We start from the raw sequence: 25,975 nt of genomic DNA on the forward strand, positions 1-25,975 counted from the left end.
TACCGCTCTTTAGCTTTAAAGCTAAATGTCTGTATTCATCTATTTTTGTGTTGCTATAACAGAATACTTGAGACTGGGTAATTTATAAAGAACAGAGGTTTATTTGGCTTACAATTCTGGGACTGGTGTATCTGGCACGGGCCTCTGGCGGCTTCTATCATGGTAGAAAGTGAAGGCAGCCAGCGGGTACCAGCAGATTGCATGGCGAGGGGAAGTAAGAGAGAGAGAGGAGAGAGGGGAGGTGATGGGGTCCTTTTAAAAAAACAGCTCTCATGGGAACTAATAAAGTGAGAACTCATTCGTTAGCCCCAACCCCCAGGGAGAGCATTAATCCATTCATGAGAGATCCACCCCCATGACTCAAACAACTCCCAACACTGCCACATTGGGGATCAGATTTCTTCATGAGTTTTGGGGTGACTGCACATCCAAACTCTGTCAATGTCCAAATTAGTTCAACATAACAAAGGTAATCTAAATTGTTATTTTTGTACCATCTAAGGAAATGTATTAAAGCAAAAGATTTCTAAAGATTTTTGCATTTATTAAAAGGGAAGATTTAAGGGTGTCTAAGGATGATGAGACCATCCTTCAGTATCTGAAATAATAAGACAAAGTTGAATTTTTACTTACTGTTGTAAGAGAGCTGTACTGGGATTAGGCATAAGCAGAGTGAACTATTGATCTTATGTGGGGTTTTGGTGAAGCATGACTTCAGGAATTGGCAGATGTTCAAAAGTATGAGTGGATGATGTCATCTGTAGAAGTATGGCTACTTGGTTGTGACTGTTGTTTGGTTCACCCTCAGGTGTGTTTATTAGAATGGATTAGTTTCTAACTGGCTACTTCAGAAACAAGGACTGTCATTGATTGGCTGGCTTCTAAAGCATGTTCAGTGAGGCAAGTTGTTTATTGACTGAATGAATTTAAAACCAATTCTGGTAGCTACTGATTACCATGGCCAAAGAACAGTCAGTCTTTTCCTAGGAGTGTGGATATTTTTTTATTCTCAGTTCCGACCTTTGCTCTTCACTGAGCTAAAGCTACAGGAGAAATCATTAAGAATTGTCCAGACCTTCACTTGTACTGTTGATTCTCCTAGAAGATGAGGTTTCATTTGTACAGATGTAATTTTCAGTTTTAAGTTTTAGCATAATTTCTTTCTTTCTTTCTTTTTTTGGTCTTTGAATCATTTTTTGAAACATCTGCCAGGACAGTAGCTCTGCAAAAAACATTTGAGATTCTGGACAGTAAACGTTAAATGACCATGAGACAAGCAAGAATATTTAGAAATATTTTAAGAAGGGCCTGGAAGGCACTTAACTACCAAGACCTAGGATTTTTCAGCCTTGACCAAGAAAACAAGTATAAATTATTTCCTAGGTAGCCAGGCTGGCTTTTCTTTTAGCTTAGATATAAATCATTTTATTTCACCTGTAATATTAATTCAGATATAGCATGAAGTGTTAGCAATAGTTTGGGTTGGCCAGAAGAAAGTCCAAAGCTGTTCTCTTATCTATAACTAAACTGTTATCTATTAACTATAACTATTAAGAAAATTCAGATGTGCCCCAGGGCTTGTTATTTACTATGTCAGCCAAAGTGAGGGGCAGATTTTCATTGATGACCTAGAATTGTCCAACTCTTGTTGATGGGATTGATACCTTTAGGAATCTGTTCCACCAGTTATTATTCCCCCAGAAAGGACTCTAAAGACACATGGTCCATCAAGGGTGTTGGGGATTCGGACCCTTGGATTGGCTTAATAGCTCTGCAGAACAATTAGCTTTGTTCCCAAATTGGCTTTGAAGAACCTAATTCCACACATAGGAAAAAAGAGTTAGGAAATGCACGAGAGCTGTAATCAGTAAAGATGGAAATGCAAAGGGGGGTGTGACATCTAGAAGAATTTTGCTCTGATGGTCTTGGGTAGAAGCTGTCTACTTTGTATAGTCCTCTCTTTGTTCTGAGAATCTTGGGTTAATAGTCAATTGCCATAGATCATCTGGAGGTACTCTGAAGAACCTCAGTTTAGGTTCTCTAAGGAGAGTTACTTTCTAGCTCTGCTAAGGTCCCTTCCATTTTTCCACAGGATAGCAGAAAATGTGGCCAATTCAGGCTTGTCTAGAGATTATGTTTTATTCATCATCGTGGCCTCAGCACTCAGCTGCCTGACTGGCACAGTAAATATTTTTAAATGAATATTCAGTTTTGTATCACTCTTGGATTATTTTAGGCATATCAGTTATGTTTCTTCATTTAGATTCTGATCTCATTGAAAGCATTAACAATGTCTTATTCTTCTTTCAATTCTCCAGAAATCTTATCACAATGTTTTCTATGTTAGGTATAAATAAATTTTGTTAAGTTAGATTCAAGATATATTGAATGTATTTCGTATGGGTAATAGGGCAAACACTTGACAAGTTTCCTCATCTAAAAGACATAACAGATCATTTGGAGAGATGAAATATGCACATAAAACAATTTGAAGGTATGTTTTTAAAAAGTAGAATTACATGCTTAACAAGTTCAAATAAAATATTATATAAATGACTACTTAAATGTTATAACAATGTAGGTATTTTAACATTTTAGCCACTTACATGGAATGCTAAACTTTACAGTTTTTTGTTTGTTTGTTTTGTTTTTTGGCAGCTGGCCAGTATGGGGATCTGAGCACTTTGACCTTGGTGTTACAAACTCTAACCAACTGAGCTAACATGTCAGCCCCATTACAGCTGTTTTTGAAAGTACATCAAGTTTCACTATGAAGTACTATAAAATAGGAATAAAGAATGATTACAGCGTTACACAACAATATATTTCAACAGTATTGTGAATCTCACAAACACAGGTTGAACAAAAGAAGCCAGACACAAAAAGAGTACATAGTATATGATTACATTTATGTTAAGTACAGAAATAGGCATAAAAAGTTGGGGAAGAAAAGTAAATTAAGTTTGATAACTAACTTCTTCCAGGATAAGAACTGGGGCAAAGTTGGGAACAATAGTTTGTGCTTTCTAACTTGACAGCTGGTTGGTGGGTATCAGGCTCATTTTTTTCCCCACATTTGACAAGACATTGTTTCTAAATGCTTTATTTAGAAGGAAAATATGAATTAATATTTATTGTTTACTAACTGCCAGTATGTATTTTATTTATATTATCTCGATCCTTTCAGCAGTCCTCTGAGATGTGTATTATCTTTCCTACTTACCAAGTAACAGATCAGAGAAACTGAAAGCTTAAAAAAACTTGTCCAGAGTAATATAAGTAGTTAAGTGGTAAGTAAGATTTGAATTTAGATTCATGTTACTTTAAAGCCTATGTTCTGTCTTCTCATCATTGAATAAGTAAAAGGATTGAGAACTTCGTCAGTTCCATCATTTAATGGAGGATGACAGGAAGAGGTCCTATACTCTAGGGTAGAGATCAACAAACTATTTCTGTAAAGGGCCAGATAGAAAACATTATAGGCCTTGCAGGCCACATGGTCTCTGTCACAAGTACTCAACTCTGCCACAATAGTGCAAAGGTAGCCATAGATAATACGTAAATAAATGAGCGTGCCTGTGTCTACATTTAGCCACTCTAGTGTCCATAAAAGTGGTATCATGGTGATCATAATTTGCTTTTACCTGATGACTGATGGTATATGGTATTGCGTATCTTTTCATGGTTTATTTGTCATTTATGTGCTTTTTTTTGTGGTTGTTCATTGAAAAAAATTGGGTTGACTTATTATTAAGTTGTAAGAATTCTTTATATATCCTGGATAAAATTTCTTTGTTAGATATATGTATTGGAAATATTTCTTCCCGGTCTGTGGATTGCCTTTCATTTTCTTTACCATGTATGTTAAGGGCAGAAGTTTTAATTAAATTTACTTTATCCATTGTTTTTTAATGATTAGTGCTTTTTGTGTCCTAAGAAATCTTTGCTTATCCCTAGGTCATGAGGTTTTTCTCTTATATTTTCTTTTAGAGATTTCCTAGTTTCAGCTTTTATTTGGGTCTCTGACCATTTTGAGTTAATTTTTGTGTATGGTGTGAGATAAGGATTGAGGTTCATATTTTTCGATATGAATATCCAGTTGTTTTCAGACTATCCTTTCATCCCTTGAATTACCTCCTTAGCATCTTTGTCAAAATCAACTAACTATATATGTGTGGGTCTATTTCTAGACTCTCTTCTGTTCTACTGATTTATATGGCTATTCTTAAGCAACTATTGCTTTCTTTTTATCCTTAACATGTTCTTCTTGACTTTAGTTTCAAAAAGAAATTATTTACCATTCTATTTCATCGCAAACTCTCTTCTTTATGTAGGTCTCAGTTCACTTACATGAGTATTTACATGTTTACAGGTGTAGATGTGCTGAATAACCAAATCAAATGTAGATCTTTTTGCCACTGTGATACCTGCCAAATCAACATCCTTTTAGTCTTTACTCTCAATGTAGAGTTCTGGCATTTCAACAGCAGCAGTATTTATGTCTACAAATCCTTATGTGATACCCTATCTCAAACCTTCTGGAAGTCCAAGATGATTATGTCTGGGCTTCTACACTTGTCACTTTTCATAGCTGCTTTTTCCAAGTTGTTAATTAGATTAATAAAGCATGGTCCTTCCTTTTCTACATCAAACTCTATTCTCTGCTTTTATCCCTATTGTCTCTAACCAGTGAATAACTTTTAGACTCTTCCATGTAAAGATAAGATCCACTTTCTAGGTTTCAAATTTCTCTGTTATTTCTTTGCTCTTTATTTTTGTCCTCTCTCAATAAAATAAGTTGCCTTCATTTCAGTGTTCTTTTTCTTTCTTTTTTTTTAAATTTAACCTTTCTTGTGTCAGAGAAGTTCAGAGTTGTACTTATATTTTCATTTTACCTGCAATTAAAGTGTTTTTCAGATAGTTTCATTTTCTAGATATATCTATTACTTAATTCCTACAGATTTCAAAATTATCTTTCTAAATCTGTTTTCTGAGACCATATGTCACTTAGTTAAGTGAAGAAATATGTCTCTATTCTGAGCTTAGGCTAGTGGGGGGGTTTGGTCATTGTTTCATGGGGCTTTTTTTCCTAGTTTATTGAGTTTTGTTTCTTATTGTAAAGCTACATATATTCGTCATTGTCAAAATTGCTCATAATTCCCACACTGAAACACCATCACCACAAATATTTTTGTGTATGTGCTATTCAAAACAAAAAAAAAGATTTTAAAAAACATTATTCCTCAACTTTGAGTAGTGCATCGGAAAGGCACTCAATAAATGCTTTTAAATGTATGAGTATTCTTTTTTTTTTTTTTTCAGTGAAATGTTTTGCTGGGCAATCTGTAGAAAGACCTCCTACTTGCAGGGGGCATGGTATTAGAATCAGGGCCATTTTGGGATATGGGCAGAGGGTGAAGAGGGAGCACCTATGTTAGTCAGGGCCTGGCCTCTGCTGATTGTATCTTTTCCCAATATTTTATTGATATCATAAGCATTAAAGTAAAATTACTTAGCATATAGTAGAAAAATCAATAAATGTTAATTTCTTACAGCTGTTTATAAATGCTTTATTCCTGTCTTTTTTCTTTTCCCTTCTTCTTGTTAGAAACTAAGAAACTACTTACTTAATTTGAATATTTCCTTGATTTTTATGTTTTCATTTCCTAACATCAAGTGACATTAGCTGTCACCGTTTCTTTGCATCATTTCATCAGAATGATGTCGTGAGATGGGGAAGTGATCATGACAAGCTTAACTAGGCAAGAGTTAATGAATGCCCAGCCAAGAATTATTATATTTTTAAAGATTTTAATTGTATATTAAATATTGAATAAACAACAATGATATGTATAAGATATAAAGAATATCATACAGTGAACACCAGTACACTCACCAGTCAGCTCAAGAAATATAACACTACCAGTACCCTAGTATCTGTACCCTTTGAAACCACCTATGTCCCCCTTTCTCCTCCCCAGAGGAAGCTTTTGATCCTGAATTATATAGCCTTCATTTCTATTCTTTTCTTTATGATTTTACTGCATATATTTAGGTAACCAATTATATGTTTTATTTTTGACATGTTTTCAAAATTTAAAAAAATGGAATCATTGAATATATGCTTAAGTTACTTTCTTCTTTTGCTCAGCATTGTATTTGAGATTCATTCATATGTGTAACTATTATTCATCTATTTTAATTGAACTGCTATTTAAGTATTTTACTTTTGTATAAGTATTCTGTTGTATGAATATCCCATAATTTATTCATCCATTCTTTTTTTTTTTTTTTTTTTTGTCTTTTTCGTGACCGGCACTCAACCAGTGAGTGCACCGGCCAGTCCTATATAGGATCCGAACCCGCGGCGGGCGCATCGCCGCGCTCCACGGGCTTGGCCCCATCCATTCTTTTCTTAATGGACTTTTAGGTTGTTTCTAACTTTTTGATATTAAAAATCAAGGCTATGAATATTATTGTATAGGTCTCCTGGAATACATTGTAAGAGTTTCTTTTGGACAGAAGGTCTTAACCATTTTTGTGTCATGTACTCCTTGGGAATTTTTTTTAATATTATGGGCTCCTTCTCAAAATAAGATTTTTAAATGCATGTAATAAAATACTTAGGCTTATAAAGAAAACCAACTCTCTCTCTCTGTCTCTCTGTATATATTTGTATATATATAATATAAAATTCATATAATATGTATTTTTGGAAGCCCTGATTTTTTTTATTATTAGGTCATATAGACATAAAATTAAATTTCAATAAATATAATCAGAACAAACATAGCATAGGGGGAAATAAAAGAATTAAAAAATTATGCACATTGTTCATTGAAAGTTCTGGTATAGATAATTAATACAGAAGATTGTTATTATAACTCAAGATTTTATGTAATTCTCCATTGTAACCAAATAAAAAGTTGAGTAAAAGAGCAGTTTCCCACATGAAATGCCTCAGTACATAAATATTTAAACAAATTCCAAGTATATAAATATTTAAAGTGTTAAATATGACAAATGACCTTGCTTCCTACTTGTTAATTTATCTGCTCTACTATAACAGTCTTCACAGGGACAATGTATATGTAAACTGTTTATAGGTTTTGTTTTAATGACACTTATACCAGTCTCATAGAGGTGTATTGATGAAGATGCAGGAAGATATTTGAAAGCATTATTAGACCTTGGCAGGATAGGAGGAGAGAAAGCCAGTGTGGAGGGAAGGGAGCTGCCACTGGCTTTCAGGTTCGCTATAGCAGATCTGGTCCAGAGAGTCAGGATGCCTGTTATTACTCAGAAGTTAGGAAACTTAACAGAACTCCTGTAACATCACAGCTGTTACCATACCTTAAGGCTGGTAACTGGCTGAAGAACATGGAATCTGGTCAGCCCTTGCAAAAACTCATACCTGTCAAAGATTTCACAGCCCTATACTCTTAACAGGAGGGAAAAAGGCTTCTACTTCCGTTACACCTCCAAAATCTTACCTGAGAGCGACATGGTGCAACCGAAATTCTATCTGGAACTCTGCTGGTAAGGGAGTCTGAGAGGTATAGTTCTTAGGCTTATCTCGCCTTGTGAGATAGGGAAGACCATAGAGGGGGTGGGATTGAGTGCTGAGTGCCAATAGTCAATATCTAGAATAGTCCTCATTTTTCATAGTTTATTTGTACCTTGCCTTTTTATCTTGATGAAGACTGTCAACATTTGTCAGTCTTACTTGCCTTTTCAGAGGACCAGCTTTGAATGTATCTCCACTATCATGTTTGTTTTCTATTTTATTTTATTTTTGGCAGCTGGCTGACTGGCACAGGGAATCTGAACCCTTGACCTTGGTGTTACACCATGTTCTAAACAACTGAGCTAACTGGCCATGTTTTCTATTTTACTTATGTTTGTACTTACTTTTATTATTTGTTCATTATACTTTGAGTTTATAATTATTCTTTTTCTAACTTCTAGATATGGATGCATAGTTCATTTATTTTCAGTCTTTCTTTTTTTCTAACATAAGCATTTAAGTGCTGCATTACCACCCTTCAACAATTTTGATACATGAGATTTAATTATTGATCAGTTCAAAATATTTTATAATTTGCATTATTTCTCTTTGACTCATGATTTATTCAGAAATACACTTTAAAATGTCCAAACATATGCAGGGAAGGGTTGGTATCTGTTATTAACTTCTACTTGTATTTAGAGAATGTTGACTTTATGATATTAATTCTTTGAGATTTTATTGTAAATATTCTTATGGCCTAGTATGTGGACAGTTTTTATAAATAATACCTGTGCATGTGGAAAAAAACATGTTTTCCAAATGTTGGATACAGTATTCTATATATGTCCATTAGATCAAATTTGTTAACTATGTATTTCAAATCATCTGTGTTTTTTCAGATTTTATCTAGTTGATCTATTGATTCCTAAGAGAAGTAAGTTAATATCTCCCACTAAGATGGTCAATTTCTCTTTAAATATTTTATCTCTCCTGTTATCTCTTGTCTCTCCTCCTGGATCTCCAAATAGATATATTTAAGAATTACTTATGTTATCCTCCATGTTTCTGTTTTTTCATATTTCTCAACTCTTTATGTCTTTGTGCTACTTTTCATTAATTACTCTAGATTCATCTTTAATTTTGTCTTCAACTCTGCCTGATATGCTAGTAATCTCATCCATCTACTGAGTTTTCAATTTCAATAGTTAACACTTTTATTTCTAGTTCTAGTTGGCTTTTTTATAATTTATTTGTTCATTTCTTTGTTTTCCTTTGCTCCATTCTAATATTCATAGTCCCTTCTTTTATTTCTTTAAAAATATTCTACAGGGTGGGCCCCGTGGCTTACTTGGGAGTGTGCGGTGCTGGTAGCGCCAAGGCCGTGGGTTCGGATCCTATATAGGGATGGCCAGTGCGCTCACTGGTTGAGCGTGGTGCAGAACGCACCATGCTGAGGGTTGCGATCCCCTTACCGGTAAAAAAAAAAAAAAAATTCTACAGACATATTCTGTGACAAATTTGTCAAGTGTCTAAAATCTTTCTGGTTCTGATTCTGCTTTGTATTATTTTTGCTGTTAGTGTCTTGTTTCGCTTTTTGTATTGTGACTGTTGATACTGAGCACATATACTTTTTAAAAGAATATTGATGCTTTTTATTTTTTTAATTAATTTTTAAATTGATGAATAGTAATTGTATATATTTATGGTGTACAACATGATGGGGTGGGGAGGTTGTGGCTGGCCAGTACAGGGAACAGCATGAAGTTTTGTTATATGTATACATTGTGAAATGGCTAAATCAAGCTAATTAACATATGCATTATCTCACATACTTTTTGTGTGTGGTGAGAACATTTAATATCTACTCTGTTAACAGTTTTCAAGCATGTAATACATTGTTATTAACTTTAGTCACCATGTTGTACAATAGATCTCCTGAATTTATTCCTCCTAACTGAAATTTTGTAAATTTTTTTTTTTTTTTAAAGATGACCCAGTAAGGGGATCTTAACCCTTGACTTGCTGTTGTCAGCACCATGCTCACCCATTTCTGTATGGGATCCGAACCCAGGGCCTTGGTGTTATCAGCACCACACTCTCCCGAGTGAGCCACAGGCCGGCTCAAATTTTGTAAATTTTGACCAATCTCCCCAGTCCTACCCCAGACCCCCAAACCCTCTATTCTACTCTCTGCTTCCATATATAAGTGAGTTGATGCAATATTTTTCTTTTTTTATGTTTTTAATTATGGAAGTTCTTTGAGGCCTGGATTGAAGGTGTATGTTGCTCCAGAGAGGATTTTTTCTTTCTTTCTCTTTTTTATTAATTCAGAACATTTAATGTTGAGATAATACCATAATCTAAATGCAGGCCGTATTTGCCAATTTTTCTAATAATGCTATCTATAGTTTTTTGTTTGTTTGGAACAAATCCAAGAACAAGTGATGTCAGAGGAAGGGTCTGGGAGGCCCGATAACCAGCCTCACCCCGCCTCCATCTTCTTACCAAGTTCCTGACTGCACCACAGGAAAGAATTCAGGAGCAGAGTCAGAGTAGAAAGTGTTAACAGGTTTAATATAACTAAGAGATACAGATTCCACAGAGAGAGTATGGCATACCTCCAGAGACTGAGCAGGGCCCACACCAAGTTTAATACAAAGTAAGAAATACACACTTAAAGTTTAATACAGAGAGTAGGCTGAATCAAGAGAATGAGCAGCTGCTTGCTGAAAGTAAGTTTGATAGAAAAAGAAATACACACACGCCACAGGCAGAATGCAGGCTAGCTCTAGGAGAGTGAGCAGCAGCCCCGCCTTCTGCTTTTATAGTTTCAATATCTAATGAATATTCAGTTAAGGGGGTGGTTCCCAGTTATGTAACATTAGTCTTACACATGCTCAGTTGGTCTCTTTCTGGAGCATGTTCATTGGTCAAATCTGATCACATGTACCAGACACATTCAAGAACACTCTGTGCTCTTTAGCACCCCTAGTGGAAGGTCATTCAGCTACCAGGATTATATAACTCTCTCTACTGAGCATGCCCAGACACTGGGTTTGCATAAGCCAGCCCCTTGTGGTCTCATTTGCACATGTTGGTGCTGAAAATAGGTCTAACTCTAGGGGAGGGCCTGGAGGAGAGGGCCTGAAACCTTGGGGAATGGCTTGTAACCCGGAGGTGTGTCCTGTAACCCAAGCCTGGGGGAACAGCACCTCCTGTCTCACAGGTATTTTATTTAATTGTTATGTCTCTCTGTTTGTTTGTTTGTTTGTTTATTATTTATTTATTTATTTGATGCTTAAGTATTATTTTATTTCCAGCGCTTATGTTCATCCTGGAGTTAAAAAGGTGTAATACAATCTAGAGGGTTCCTTTTAAATATGTTTATCTATTTGTGATGGAGAAACCAACAGAAACCAGCAAACCACTGTTTATTTAAGTAAACATATCTCCAATGGAAGATGGGCTAAAAGTGTACCTGTGCTCTACCATTTTTGCCTGGGAATCTTTAGTCTTCTTTACCCTGGAACAGTTCTTCAGCTTTTTGTTGTCTTTCATGACAGATGTCTTAAAAAAAATACTAGCCAGTTATTTTTGTAGAATCTCAATTTGTGTTGTTGGACTGTTTAAATTCATATTTAGCTTAATATTGAACATTTTTCGCAGAAATATTGCAAAAGTAACATTGGCTCTGCTGATGTTAAGCTTGACCACTTTACTTAAAAGGTGGTGTCCAACAGATAACTTTGAAATTTTGTAAACATTTTGTACTCAACAAATGTTTACTGAGAAGCTTTAGTATTCACTGAAGATTATTACCAAAATCAGTAATTACTATCAGTGGTTACAAATTTGTGAATTTTTTTATTTTTAAAGAGGTGTATTTATTTTTTTAATTTAAATGTATTGATTGTACATATTTATGGGGTATAGAGGATTTTCATTTGCTTTTTCCAAGGGCCTTGGGGCATTACCAACCTGAGAAGAGTTTAAAATTGACACTTAGTTTGAGGTTGTTCAGACCACGTAGGTAGTTTGACACTGGCCTCAAATACATGTAAGGATCATCTTGTGGTTATGGTTCTTAGGGAGATTTTTCTCCCACCACAGTCAGACAAGTTTCCTTCCTGCCTCTTCTGGTGAGCAAGTTTATTTCTTATTCAGAAGGTGTAGCTCTTTAGTTTATGTAAAAATCTCCGTTAGGCTTCCCACCTAGAACAGGTCTTGCCTTTGTCTCCTGACTACTATACCCTGTGCTACTGTCAAAACCAGCAGAGGATGCCTTGGTGTCCCCATGAGAGGCAGAAGGCACAACGTCCCAGAGTAGTTTGCACCCAGTGAAGCAGTCACCTCAAGATCTTCAGTGTCTTGTAGATTCCTTCACTGCCTACCCCTCTGCATGCCTGTTTCCCTTTGTTTCGGGCTCTGAGGATTCCTTACTTTCATGCCAGCTCAGTGATGTATTTAAAGACATAGTTTTTTTATTTTATCAGACATTGTAAGTTGTTTTCAGTGGATGGGTTATCTGCATTATTTTGTTTACAATGCTACTAAAAATGGAAGTTTCAAGCAGTGGTTTTGTTGTGTTTTTGTTTTGGGGGGGTTAGGTTTTTTTTGTTTTTGTAACTACAGGTACAAACACTTGTTTCTTTTCTGGCACCCTCAGTCACTGCCCATCAGGGGTAATGTGATACAAAGGGAAGCAGCTTTGGAGTTGGAAGCAGCTATGGGCTTTGGAGTTAGACTTTGGTTTGGCTCCACCGCTCGCTAGTTGTGTAACTGGGTAAATCACTTAACCTTTCTGCATCTAAATTTTCTCTTCTGTAAATAGAGATAATAATACCCACCACAGTACCCAGGAAGAAAAAAGGTAATCAAATATTAGTTTTCTTTCAGCAGCACCATTCATTTCCTGCCTTCCTTTACCTGCCCCTCACAAAAATAGTTCAAGCCAAAGAAAAGATGCTTTTATCTGAATAATAGAAGTAGACTGAATTCCTAACTGACAATCCTAAATTATTCTTAGCAGACATTTAAGTATTAGATTTTAATGAGTAGAGTTTCCAGACTGGAAACTGGATTTGGGAAGCATGTTTTTGTAGGGAACATGAATTCAACCTTTGTAAAGTAAGGGGTTAGGAAGAACTGTACTAATTTGCTACTTTTGGGACTTATTTGTATTTTATTTCTAAGCATTCCTCTCCCAAAGAAATCATCTTTCTTCACACAATACACAAGGCTGTTATTGGCAATTGAGGCTTTAAGGAATGCTAATGCATGGCAATGTTGATTCTAGCTCAAAGATGGAGCTGGACTAGAGAATCAATATCATCCAAAGCAAATATATATTCTTGTACTTTATATATTTATTTAAATTCCAAGCAATATGTCTAGAACGTGCATAATCAGCTGAGGCTACAAAGTTGCCTTTTCAGAAGGCCTATTTACTTAGAGAAGTTATGTGTATTTCATAAAGAACAGATGATGTAAAAACATAGTCTACCCATGGTTTGATATTTCATGTGCTTTCCCAGTGAAAAGCAAGAATTCCTTATATGATCATTTAGTTTCAAAACAAAACATGTAGTGTTAAGAAGTATCTGACACTTAATTGTGATGTTAATAATTTATTACACGTGAAGTTCCAAGGAAACACTGATATCCTTTAATTTGCAAAAAAAATTTTAATAAATTTAAAACTGCTTGAACTCTAAGTCATCACAATACCTTTAAAAAGAAATTTCATGGGAAGGGAACTTGATTTTATCGCATATTGTGGAACAAGAATGTGGGGGAGAGGGGACACAAAGGTGAGTAGAGCAATCACTGCATGGTTTACCACAAATTTCTTACCTCTTTAATTTAGAGATAGAACAGACACAAAGTAATACGTTCATTCATTTTAAAGAACTAAGGGTCAGAGAGGTGAAAAGTCATGTAGCTGATTAGTGTTAGAAACCAGTGTTCACACTCCTGTTTTAATAACCGTTTAAATAAAGACCATAAATTCTGAGACAGTGAAATAATTCTTGTAACAGTGATGATGGCATTAATGTTTATTGAGTACTTACCATAAACCATGCATTTGCTTAGCCCTTTACTTATAGTATCTCATTTAATTTCTGCAACCTGCCTGTGAGGTAGGTAACAGTAACCTCATTTTAGAGATGAGGAAACTAAGACTTAGAGGTTTTTTTCATTTGTTGATAGTAATGTGGTTTTTCAGTGGTAAAGCCTCTTCAACAACATACATTTATTTTAGGTTTATCATGTATAAGTATTTTGCTAGAAACCAGGGATCCAATAGAAAGAAGACATGTTTTTCCCCTTCCAGGGATTTACATGTTGAATCCCTAGAACCTAATATATAAAATGCATATGTTAGATAGGTAGCTTTCAAATGTTTTTGAACATAGCACTCAGTAAGAAATATGTTTATACTGAAAAATATACACACCTTTATAAATATGTGTAAATTTATAGCTAAAACAAAGTTCTATGAATTACCATTACTGTATGCTATACATGCTGATATTTTCTATTCTAATCCATTCTATTCTATTCTATTTCATTCTTTAAAGGCCAGTTGTATATTTATGTGTATACATATGTATATATAAATATACATGGAAATGTGTGTATGTATGTGTATGTGTAAAATACCAGCTACTAATAGTCCTCCAGAGCTCCTTTAGCTTTTTTTTTGTTATCTCCACATTTTTTAGGGATTGCTAATTTTGCTTTATCAATTTTGGAAATTTTCTATTGACTTCTAGTTGTGTAGATAAGGATTATGTCTTATTTCCCCAACTTCTGTCCTATAAATGTAGTAGTGCTCAATTTTTATTTAATAAATGAGTACGGTTTATATTACTATAACTTAAAAATATTATTTTTTCACAGAACCAAGTGGTATATTATAATTCCTTTCTTTTTTATCTCTTTTTAATTGCTTTCTGGAAATAATTGCCATATTTTTTTACTTGTATAGTTTTCTATATACCTATTAACTCCAAGTGCTCCATCACAGCTGTCACACACCTGCAATTAGTGTTTTGACCCCAAAGCAATATTATATCTGATAATTTTCCAGTTTGCCCTTATCCTGGAGACCTCACTTCCAGAGGACTCCATCGTCTTCCTCTCAGCTCCCCAGCCCACCTCATAGCTCTCGTCCTGGAACTTTCCCTCACTGCTCTTTAATGTTTGTGTTCTATTTCCTGGATCCCATTTCTTTTTCTTTCTTGGTTTACTCTCTCATTTTGCTTCAACACATTTTCAAGAAAGCTTCAAAGAAAGAGAACATGGGAGAAATCTTTTCTGAGTGCATGTATGTCTTTAAATGCCTTTAGTTTACCCTCAACACTTGATTAATAAATTGACTGGACACAGAATTATAGATTGAAATTACCTGTTTGTCAGGACTTTGAAGGCATTGCTCCCTTGTCTCCCGAGTGTTGCTGTTTCAAAGAGTCAGATTCTTATTTCTTCATATATGACCTATTTTTTTTAATCATAGCTAATCCTTAAGTTGTTTCTGTGTGTCAAGCACTTGTTCTAAGCATTCTGCATTTTTTAACTTCACATCACCATCTCTATGAGATAGGGATTATATTCTCTCTTTAACAGGGAAGGGACCAAGGTGTGGAGAGGTTAAGTAACCTGGAAGTGGGGGTGGGCTGTTGACTGGGTGCTTTACTTTTGGAAGATGGGGGGATTGGCCATTTAACTAAGGGCTCTCCAGTGTGAACATCTAATCTCTACTCTGGGGGTTTATACTCCTGCCTGCCACTGGAACAAAATAAGAATCTGAAGGAATCCTACAGTTAACTATGCGGGCTGGCAGTCAGTCCTCATTCTCAGCCAATATCTTGTAGTTCCTGGTATTCTTGATTCCTAAGTCTTTCCATTCAGTTTCTCCAGAAAATATTTGTTTCCCTACTTGGAGAGGACAGTTGCAGAAATGAGAGAATGTGGACATTTGTTCACTCCACACACAGGTATTTAAATAATCTTTTGGTGTTAGCTCACCTTCAGCCTCAACACCACTGGGTACATCCAAGTCCAGACATTTCATGGATTCTACAGGGCATACCAATTTCCTTTCTCAGATATCCCTCTCAGTAGATATTCTAAGTTATAGCTCATGAAGCCCTGGTCAGTGAGTTACGACTGCCCCAGCTGCTTACATCTTTTAAATTGGAAATACAAATATACAGGAAGTAATAGGAAATAACATAACCGTGTATTTATCACTTAGCTTCATCAACCCTTAACAAATTATCTGAAGCAAATATTTCAAAATGATAGATAAAAATGCACCATATGTTTGGTTGGTGCCTCCTGTGTATCTCTTCCTGGTCCATTTCATTCCCTCACTAGCAGTTATCGGCATTCTAAATTGGCACCTATGATTGCTGTGCATATTTTCATACTATTGCTACAAATATATATATAGTCAGCCTTCCATATCTGTGGGTTCCATATATCTACGGATTCAAACAACCTCAAATCGAAAATATATGGAAAAAATAAATAAAAGTAACAACACAATAAAAAATGATACAAATAATAAAACAATACATTATAACAACTATTTACATAGCATTTACACTGTATTAGGTATTGTAAGTAATCTAGAAATGACTTAAAGTATACAGGAGGTACCTGTTGGCCATTTGTATGTCTTCCTTTGAAAATGTCTATTTATCTCCTTTGCCCATTTTTTAATTGGGTTATTTGGTTTTTTATTGTATAGTCGTTTGAGTTCTTTGTGTATTCTGGATATTAATCCCTTGTTGGATGTATAGTTTGTAAATATTTTCTCCCATTCTGTAGGTTGTCTTTCCACTCTGATGATTGTTTCCTTTGCTGTGCAGAAGCTTTTTAGTTTGATATAATCTCATTTATTTATTTCTTCCCTTGTTGCTTGTGCTTTTGGGGTCTTATTCATAAAGTATTTGCCCAGTCCTATTACCTGGAGTGTTTCCCCTATATTTTCCTTAGTAATTTTATGTTTCAGGTCTTATATTTAAGTCTTTAATCCATTTTGAGTTGATTTTGGTATATGGTGATAGGTACAGGTCCAGTTTCATTTTTCTACTTATAGATGTCCAATTTTCCCAGCACTATTTATTGAAGAGGCCGTCTTTTCCCCAGTGTGTGTTCTTGCTGCCTTTGTCAAAGATTAGTTGGCTGTAAGTTCGTGGGTTGAGATGAATAGACATTTTTCAAAGGTAGACATACAAATGGCCAACAGGTACATGAAAAAATGCTCAACATCACTAGTCATCAGAGAAATGCAAATCAAAACCACATTGAGATATCATCTCACCCCATTAGACTGACCATTATTAAAAAGACTGAGAATAATTAAACTGATAAGAACAGATACTACACTTGATCTTAGCCAAAAGGCCGAGAAGCGATAAAAAGACTGAGAATAATAAATGCTGGTGAGGATGTGGGGAAAGGGGAACTCTTCTACACTGTTGATGGGACTGTAAATTAGCACAGCCATTATAGAAAACAGTATGGAGGTTTCTCAAAAAACTACAGATAGAGCTGCCATATGATCGAGCAGTCCCACTACTGGGTATATATCCAAAGGAATGGAAATCATCATGTCGAAGGGATACCTGCACTCCCATGTTCATTGCAGCTCTATTTACAATAGCCAAAATATGGAACCAACCTAAGTGTCCATCAATGGACAACTGGATAAAGAAAATGTTGTATATATACATCATGGAATACTACTCAGCCATTAAAAAGAATGAAATTCTGCCATTTACAGAGTCTGGAGAAAATTATGTCAAGTGAAATAATCCAGACAAAGAAATAGAAATACCACATGTTCTCACACATAATTGGCTGCTAGGAAAGAAGGAAGGGAGGTAGAGAGGGAGGGAGGGAAGGAGGAAAGAAGGAAAGAATGAAGGAAAGAAAGAAAGAAAAGACCACAACAAAATGTTGAACTTTCGGAAAGAGAGAACAAACCTAAGGATACTGGAGATGGAGGAGGTAGGGAGGGGGTTTGGGAAGTGATAGGTTGGGCACAGGGCATAACGAAATATCACGATTTGTAAGAGTGAATATGCTAGTAATAAAATTTTTAAAAAATTTAAAAATTAAAAAAATACAGTATACAGGAACATGTGCATTGCTTAGATGCAAATACTACACCATTTTATTTATTTTTATTTATTTTTTAATTTTATTTTGTCGATATACATTGTGGCTGATTATTGTTGCCCATCAGCAAATAATACTACACCATTTTATATCAGGGACTTGAGCATCCATGGATTTTGGTATCTGAGGGAGTTCCTGGAACCAATCCCCCACATATACCGAGGGATGACTATTTCTACCAATAACATAATGTATTGTTTTAAATATTTATAAACTTTATTTAAATAGCCAGGAACAGTTTTATCCTTTTACCTCAGTGGTGCAGGAAAAAAAAACAACAACATTATTTCTACATGGAATCGCTCAAAGAAACGTGCATCTTCAAATTTAATAGGTATTGCCAAATTGCTCTCCAAATTAGTTGTGCCAGTTTACACTCCTGTAGTTAATGTAGAGTTACTTTTTTACCAAAATAATGTACTGATGATTGAAAATTTGGATTTTAGTGTTAGACTATATGAGTTTGAGCCTGACTCCCTACAAGCTGTGTGATCTTGGGCAGGTTTCTTACACTCTATACATGCCTTACTTTTCTCATATGTCAAAGAGGGATCATAATCCATAATGTTTGTTACTATTGTTGTTAAAATTTGATTTTTGCCCATCAGATGGGTATGGAATTTAATTGTGGTTTTAATTTGCATTCCCTTATTACTACTGAAGTCAAACATCATTTCATATGTTTATGGGTACTTTTTAAGTTTCCTTTTCTCTCTCAAATTATTTTTCTTATGAACTGTAGGAGTTCTATATATTCTCCCTAAATATTCTGAATACTAATTCTTTGTCAGTTACATGCAAGGCAGAGATTTTTTTGCATGCCTGGGCATGATTTTTAACTTTATTTATGTTATCTACTAAACCGCAGAAATCTTCAATTTTAATGTAGTTTAACTTATCATACTCCTCCTTTAATATATTATGCATTTATGAAATCATTCCCTAAATCAAGGTCATAAAGACATTCTCTTATTTTCTTTTATAAAAGTTTTCAAGTATTGCTTTTATACTTGGGTCTTTACCTGGAATTTATTTTGGGTGTGAGGTAAGGATGCTATTTTCTTTTTTTCTATGTGAGTAAACATTTGCCTCCTGAGTAGGAGTCAGACACTTTTCTGTAAAACGCCAGATAGTAAATATATCAGATTTTGTGGACCTTATGACAACTACATAGCTACTTAACCTTTCTGATTCAATTTCTCCAAATGAACATTAGGAATAATAAAAGTACCTACTTCATAAGAATGTTGTAAGGATGAAGTAATAGATTATGCAACAAGTTAACAAATGAGTAGAGATGTGCTCCAATATAACTTTTTTTTACAAAAACAGGTGGCAGGTTGCATGTGGCACATGGGCTGTAGTTTGCCAACCCCTGCTCAAGATGAATCTCTCATTCAGTGCAGGCAATATACAAGGAATTAGTAAATTATATCTATACACACACGTGTGTGTGTGTTTGTGTAATTTCTGTAAATGTATATTTAATATATTAATATATAAGTATGTAATATAATAAATACATAGTATAAATTTATTCATTTGTATTTTCTGCTAATCCCAGAGAAATTAGCTGCCTTCATTCTCTTATTTATTTATTGGGCCGGCCGGCTAGCTGAGTTGGTATGTGTGCAGTGTTATAACACCAAGGTCAACAGTTTGGATTCCCAACCATCCAGCCACCCAAAAAAACCCCAGGCATTTATTTATTTATTTATTTATTTGACACATTGTAATTGAACATATTTATGGGGTACAATTTGATGTTTTGATACGTATATATGTTCTATAATGACCCAATTAAGGTAGTTAGTATGTTCATTATCTCATGCATTTATCATTTCTTTGTGATGAGAACAGTCAAAGGCTTCTCATTTAACTATTTTGTAGTATACAATATTTTACTGTTAACTATAGTCATCCTACTGTGCAATAGAACACTGGAGCTTATTCCTCCTATCTAATTGTAATTTTATACCCATTAGCCAACCTCTTCCCACCCTCTTCTCCTCCTCCCCTCCCCAGTCTCTGATAACCACAGTTCTACTCTCTGCTTCTGTGATATCAACTGTTTTTTTAGATTCACAATGAATGAGATCATGTGGTATTTGTCTTTCTATGTCTAGCTTACTTCATTTAACATGATATCCTGTGGGTTCATCCATGTTGTCACAAATGATAGGATTTCATTCTTTGTTATAGCTGAATAGTATTCCATTGTCTATATATACCACTTTTTCTTTATCCATTCATCCATTGTTGGACACTAGGTTGATGTCATATCTTGGCTATTATAAATAATGTTGCAATAAATATGGGAGTGCAGATATCTCTTTGACATACTGATTTAATTTCCTTTGGATATATACCACATAATGGGATTGCGAGATCATATGTTAGTTCTAGTCTTAATGTTTTGAGGAACCTCCATACTGTTTTTTATAATGACTGTACTAATTTACAATTGCTCCAACAGTATGTAAGTGTTCTCTTTTCTTTTTTTTTATTTTTTTTTTTTTTATTTTTTTTTTTATTTTTTTTATTTTTTTTTTATTTTTTTATTTTTTAAATTTTATTTTGTCGATATACATTGTAGCTGATTATTGCTTCCCATCACCAAAACCTCCCTCCCTTCTCCCTCCCCCCCTCCCCCCCGACAATGTCCTTTCTGTTTGCTTGTTGTATCAACTTCAAATAATTGTGGTTGTTATATCTTCTTCCCCCCCCCCCCCCGGTTTGTGTGTGTGTGTGTATGTATGTGTGTGAATTTATATATTAATTTTTAGCTCCCTCCAATAAGTGAGAACATGTGGTATTTCTCTTTCTGTGCCTGACTTGTTTCACTTAATATAATTCTCTCAAGGTCCATCCATGTTGTTGCAAATGGCAGTATTTCATTCGTTTTTATAGCTGAGTAGTATTCCATTGTGTAGATGTACCACATTTTCCGTATCCACTCATCTGATGATGGGCATTTGGGCTGGTTCCAACTCTTGGCTATTGTAAAGAGTGCTGCGATGAACATTGGGGAACAGGTATACCTTCGACTTGATGATTTCCATTCCTCTGGGTATATTCCCAACAGTGGGATGGCTGGGTCATATGGTAGATCTATTTGCAATTGTTTAAGGAACCTCCATACCATTTTCCATAGAGGCTGCACCATTTTGCAGTCCCACCAACAATGTATGAGAGTTCCTTTTTCTCCGCAGCCTCGCCAGCATTTATCGTTCAGAGTCTTTTGGATTTTAGCCATCCTAACTGGGGTTAGATGGTATCTCAATGTGGTTTTGATTTGCATTTCCCGGATGCTGAGTGATGTTGAGCATTTTTTCATATGTCTGTTGGCCATTTGTATATCTTCCTTAGAGAAATGCCTACTTAGCTCTTTTGCCCATTTTTTAATTGGGTTGCTTGTTTTCTTCTTGTACAGTTGTTTGAGTTCCTTATATATTCTGGATATTAATCCTTTGTCAGATGTATATTTTGCAAATATTTTCTCCCACTCTGTTGGTTGTCTTTTAACTCTTTTAATTGTTTCTTTTGCTGTGCAGAAGCTTTTTAGTTTGATATAATCCCATTTGTTTATTTTTCCTTTGGTTGCCCGTGCTTTTGGGGTCGTATTCATGAAGTCTGTGCCCAGTCCTATTTCCTGAAGTGTTTCTCCTATGTTTTCTTTAAGAAGTTTTATTGTCTCAGGGTGTATATTTAAATCCTTAATCCATTTTGAGTTGATTTTAGTATACGGTGAGAGGTATGGATCTAGTTTCATTCTCCTGCATATGGATATCCAGTTCTCCCAGCACCATTTGCTGAAGAGGCAGTCCCTTCGCCACTGAATAGGCTTGGTGCCTTTGTCAAAGATCAGATGGCAGTAAGTGTGTGGGTTGATTTCTGGATTCTCTATTCTATTCCATTGGTCAGTGTGTCTGTTTTTATGCCAGTACCATACTGTTTTGGTTATTATAGCTTTGTAGTATAGCTTAAAGTCAGGTAGTGTTATGCCTCCAGCTTTATTTTTTTTGCTGAGCATTGCTTTGGCTATTCGTGGTCTTTTATTGTTCCATATAAATGTCTGAATAGTTTTTTCCATTTCTGAGAAAAATGTCTTTGGAATTTTGATGGGGATTGCATTGAATTTGTATATCACTTTGGGTAGTATGGACATTTTCACTATGTTGATTCTTCCAATCCAAGAGCATGGAATATCTTTCCATCTTCTTGTATCCTCTCTAATTTCTCTCAGCAGTGGTTTGTAGTTCTCATTATAGAGATTTTTCACATCCTTGGTTAACTCAATTCCTAAGTATTTTATTGTTTTGGTGGCTATTGTAAATGGGCAGGCTTTCTTGATTTCTCCTTCTGCATGTTCACTATTGGAGAAAAGAAATGCTATTGATTTTTGTGTGTTGATTTTGTATCCTGCTACTGTGCTGAAATCATTTATCAATTCCAACAGTTTTTTTGTAGAGGTTTTAGGCTGTCCGATATATAGGATCATGTCATCTGCAAACAGGGACAGTTTGACTTCATCTTTTCCAATCTGGATGCCCTTTATTTCCTTCTCTTCTCTGATTGCTCTGGCTAGTACTTCCAACACTATGTTGAATAGAAGTGGTGAGAGTGGGCATCCTTGTCTAGTGCCTGTTCTTAAAGGAAAAGCTTTCAGCTTTTCCCCATTCAGGATGATATTGGCAGTGGGTTTGTCATATATGGCTTTAATTATGTTGAGATACTTTCCCTCTATACCTAACTTATAGAGGGTCTTTGTCATGAATGAGTGCTGAACTTTATCAAATGCTTTTTCAGCATCTATAGAGATGATCATATGGTCCTTGTGTTTGAGTTTATTAATATGGTGTATCACATTTATTGATTTGCGTATGTTGAACCAACCTTGCATCCCTGGGATGAATCCCACTTGATCGTGATGAATAATTTTTCGTATGTGTTGCTGTATTCTGTTTGCTAGTATTTTAGTGAGGATTTTTGCATCTATATTCATCAAGGATATCGGCCTGTAGTTTTCTTTTTTGGTTATATCTTTACCTGGTTTTGGTATCAGGATGATGTTTGCTTCATAGAATGAGTTTGGGAGATTTGCGTCCGTTTCAATCTTTTGGAATAGTTTGTAAAGAATCGGTGTCAATTCCTCTTTGAATGTTTGGTAAAATTGTGCTGTGAATCCATCTGGTCCTGGGCTTCTCTTTGTTGGGAGCCTTCTGATAACAGCTTCAATCTCCTTTATTGTTATTGGTCTGTTCAAATTTTCTACGTCTTCACGGTTCAGTTTTGGGAGCTTGTGTGTGTCCAGAAATTTATCCATTTCCTCCAGATTTTCAAATTTGTTGGCGTATAGTTGTTTATAGTAATCTCGAATGATTCCTTGTATTTCAGATGAATCAGTTGTAATATCGCCTTTTTCATTTCTAATTTTTGTTATTTGAGTCTTCTCTCTTCTTTTTTTTGTTAGCCATGCTAATGGTTTGTCAATTTTATTTATCTTTTCAAAAAACCAACTTTTTGATTCGTTGATCTTTTGAATTGTTTTTTGGTTTTCAATTTCATTCAGTTCTGCTCTGATCTTAATGATTTCTTTCCGTCTGCTAACTTTAGGATTGGATTGTTCTTGTTTTTCTAGTTCTTTAAGGTGAAGTGTTAGGTTGTTCACTTGCCATCTTTCCATTCTTCTGAAGTGAGCATTTAATGCAATAAATTTTCCCCTCAATACTGCTTTTGCAGTATCCCACAGGTTTTGGTATGATGTATCATTGTTTTCATTAGTTTCAATAAACTTTTTGATTTCCTGCTTGATTTCTTCTTGGACCCATATGTCATTAAGTAGAATGCTGTTTAATTTCCATGTGTTTGTATAGTTTCCAGAGTTTTGTTTGTTATTAATTTCTAGTTTTAATCCATTGTGGTCTGAGAAGATACATGGGATAATTCCAATTTTTTTGAATTTATTGAGACTTGATTTGTGACCTAATATGTGATCTATCCTGGAGAATGATCCATGTGCTGATGAGAAGAATGAATATTCTGAGGTTGTTGGGTGGAATGTTCTGTAGATATCTGCCAATTCCAATTGGTCTAGAGTCTTGTTTAGATCTTGTGTTTCTCTACTGATTCTTTGCCTAGATGATCTGTCTAATATTGACAGTGGAGTGTTCAGGTCCCCTGCTATTATGGTATTAGTGTCTATTTCCTTCTTTAGGTCTAATAGAGTTTGTTTTATAAATCTGGCTGCTCCAACATTGGGTGCGTACATATTTATGATTGTTATGTCTTCTTGATGGATCAGTCCTTTTATCATTAAGTAGTGTCCCTCATTGTCTCTTTTTATGGTTTTTAGTTTAAAGTCTATTTTGTCAGATATAAGAATAGCCACTCCAGCTCGTTTTTCTTTTCTGTTTGCATGGTAAATCTTTTTCCATCCTTTCACTCTTAGTCTGTGTGAATCTTTATGGGTGAGGTGGGTCTCTTGTAGGCAGCATATAGTTGGGTCCTGCTTTTTGATCCAGTCAGCCAGTCTGTGTCTTTTAATTGGGGAATTTAAGCCTTTAACATTAAGAGTTGTTATTGAAAGGTGTTGATTTATTCCTAGCATTTTATTGGTTGTTTGGTTGTCTTAGGTGTCTTTTGTTCCTTGCTTTCTGATTTACTGTTTGGTTTCTTTGTTTGTTGGTTCCTTAGGTTGTAGATAGTGTTTTTGTTAGCTTGTTTTCTCTTCATGAATGCCATTTTTATTGTACTAGCGGGTTTAGATTTTTCTTAGGTTTTTATGGCAGTGGTAGTTATTTTTTAGGAACCAAACCCAGTACTCCCTTGAGGATTTCTTGTAAGGGTGGTCTTGTGGTAGTGAACTCCCGCAGTTTTTGTTTGTCTGAGAAATATACTATTTGCCCCTCATTTCGGAAGGATAGCCTTGCAGGGTAGAGTATTCTTGGCTGGCAATCTTTGTCTTTTAGTATTTTGAAAATATCATCCCATTCCTTTCTAGCTTTTAGGGTTTGTGATGAAAAGTCTGATGTTAACCTGATTGGGGCTCCCTTATAGGTGATTTGACGCTTCTCTTTTGCAGCTTTTAAGATTCTCTCTTTATCTCTGAGTTTTGCCAATTTGACTATGACATGTCTTGGAGAAGGCCTTTTTGGGTTGAATACGTTTGGAGATCGTTGAGCTTCCTGGATCTGAAGATCTGTGATTTTTCCTATACCTGGGAAGTTTTCTGCCACTATTTTGTTGAATATGTTTTCAATGGAATCTCCATTTTCCTCCCCTTCTGGAATACCCATGACTCGGATATTTGAGCGCTTGAGGTTGTCTGATATCTCTCTCAGATTTTCTTCCATGTCCTTGATTCTTTTTTCTTTCTTTTTGTCTGCTTGTGTTATTTCAAACAGCCCATCTTCAAGTTCAGAGGTTCTCTCTTCAACTTCGACAAGCCTGCTGGTTAAACTCTCCGTTGTGTTTTTTATTTCGCTGAATAACTTCTTCATTTCAGCAAGTTCTGCTACATTTTTTTTCAGGACATTGATTTCCTTGTATATTTCCTCTTTCAGATCCTGTATACTTTTCCTCATTTCATCATGATGTCTAGCTGAGTTTTCTTGTATCTCATTCAGTTTCCTTAGAATTATCACTCGAAATTCCTTCTCAGTTATTTCTAGGGCTTCTTGTTCTATAGGATCTAGAGTATGAGATTTATTAACTTTTGGTGTACTTTCTTGATTTTTTGTATTTCTGGTGTCTTTTTTTTGGTGTTTATTCATTGTGGCAGGGGGTTTCACAGTCCACCGGTTTGAGACTAATGACTAACTAGGATGTTGCTGTGGTTGCCAATTTGGTATGGCTCCCGCCGTGACTGCTCAGTTGGCCTCTAGTGTCTTGTGTGTGTGGTTGCCTCGGGTCTTGGGCTTCTCCGGGGATCCACCTTTCTGGTCAGCTTGTACTCTGCTGGGCTGGTGGATCACGCACCACAGGGTGTGTGATCTCTGTTGAGCTTTCAGTTTCTGTACAGGACTTCTCCCCGTTCCGTGTGCTCTGGCCCAGGCTGTTAGATCGTGCAGTGGCGACCCCACCGGGTGTGTGGTTTCTGTCGAGTCTCCGCCTCCCTGGCCGCACGTCTCCCCCCTCTGTGCACACTGTGCTGGGTTGGGGCGTATCTTCTGCACCCCTCGTCTATCAGCTGGGCCTTCAAGACCCTGCTCAGCACCGCCTCGCCCAGGAAGTCTACCAGGTTTCTGCTAGGCACAGACGACCGGTCTC

General features: G+C 35.6%; 1 protein-coding gene and 1 pseudogene across 2 annotated transcripts in view; one reads left to right on the forward strand and one right to left on the reverse strand.

Moving 5' to 3' along the window:
• The window catches only part of SLC41A2 (solute carrier family 41 member 2), a 150,878-nt gene that overhangs the window by 118,922 nt on the left and 5,981 nt on the right, over window positions 1-25,975 (forward strand). The window lies entirely within an intron of this gene.
• On the reverse strand, window positions 16,805-16,939 carry LOC134361433 (U2 spliceosomal RNA; annotated as a pseudogene).

The sequence above is a fragment of the Cynocephalus volans genome, chromosome 12, assembly GCF_027409185.1.
Source record: "Cynocephalus volans isolate mCynVol1 chromosome 12, mCynVol1.pri, whole genome shotgun sequence".
Taxonomy (NCBI): domain Eukaryota; kingdom Metazoa; phylum Chordata; class Mammalia; order Dermoptera; family Cynocephalidae; genus Cynocephalus; species Cynocephalus volans.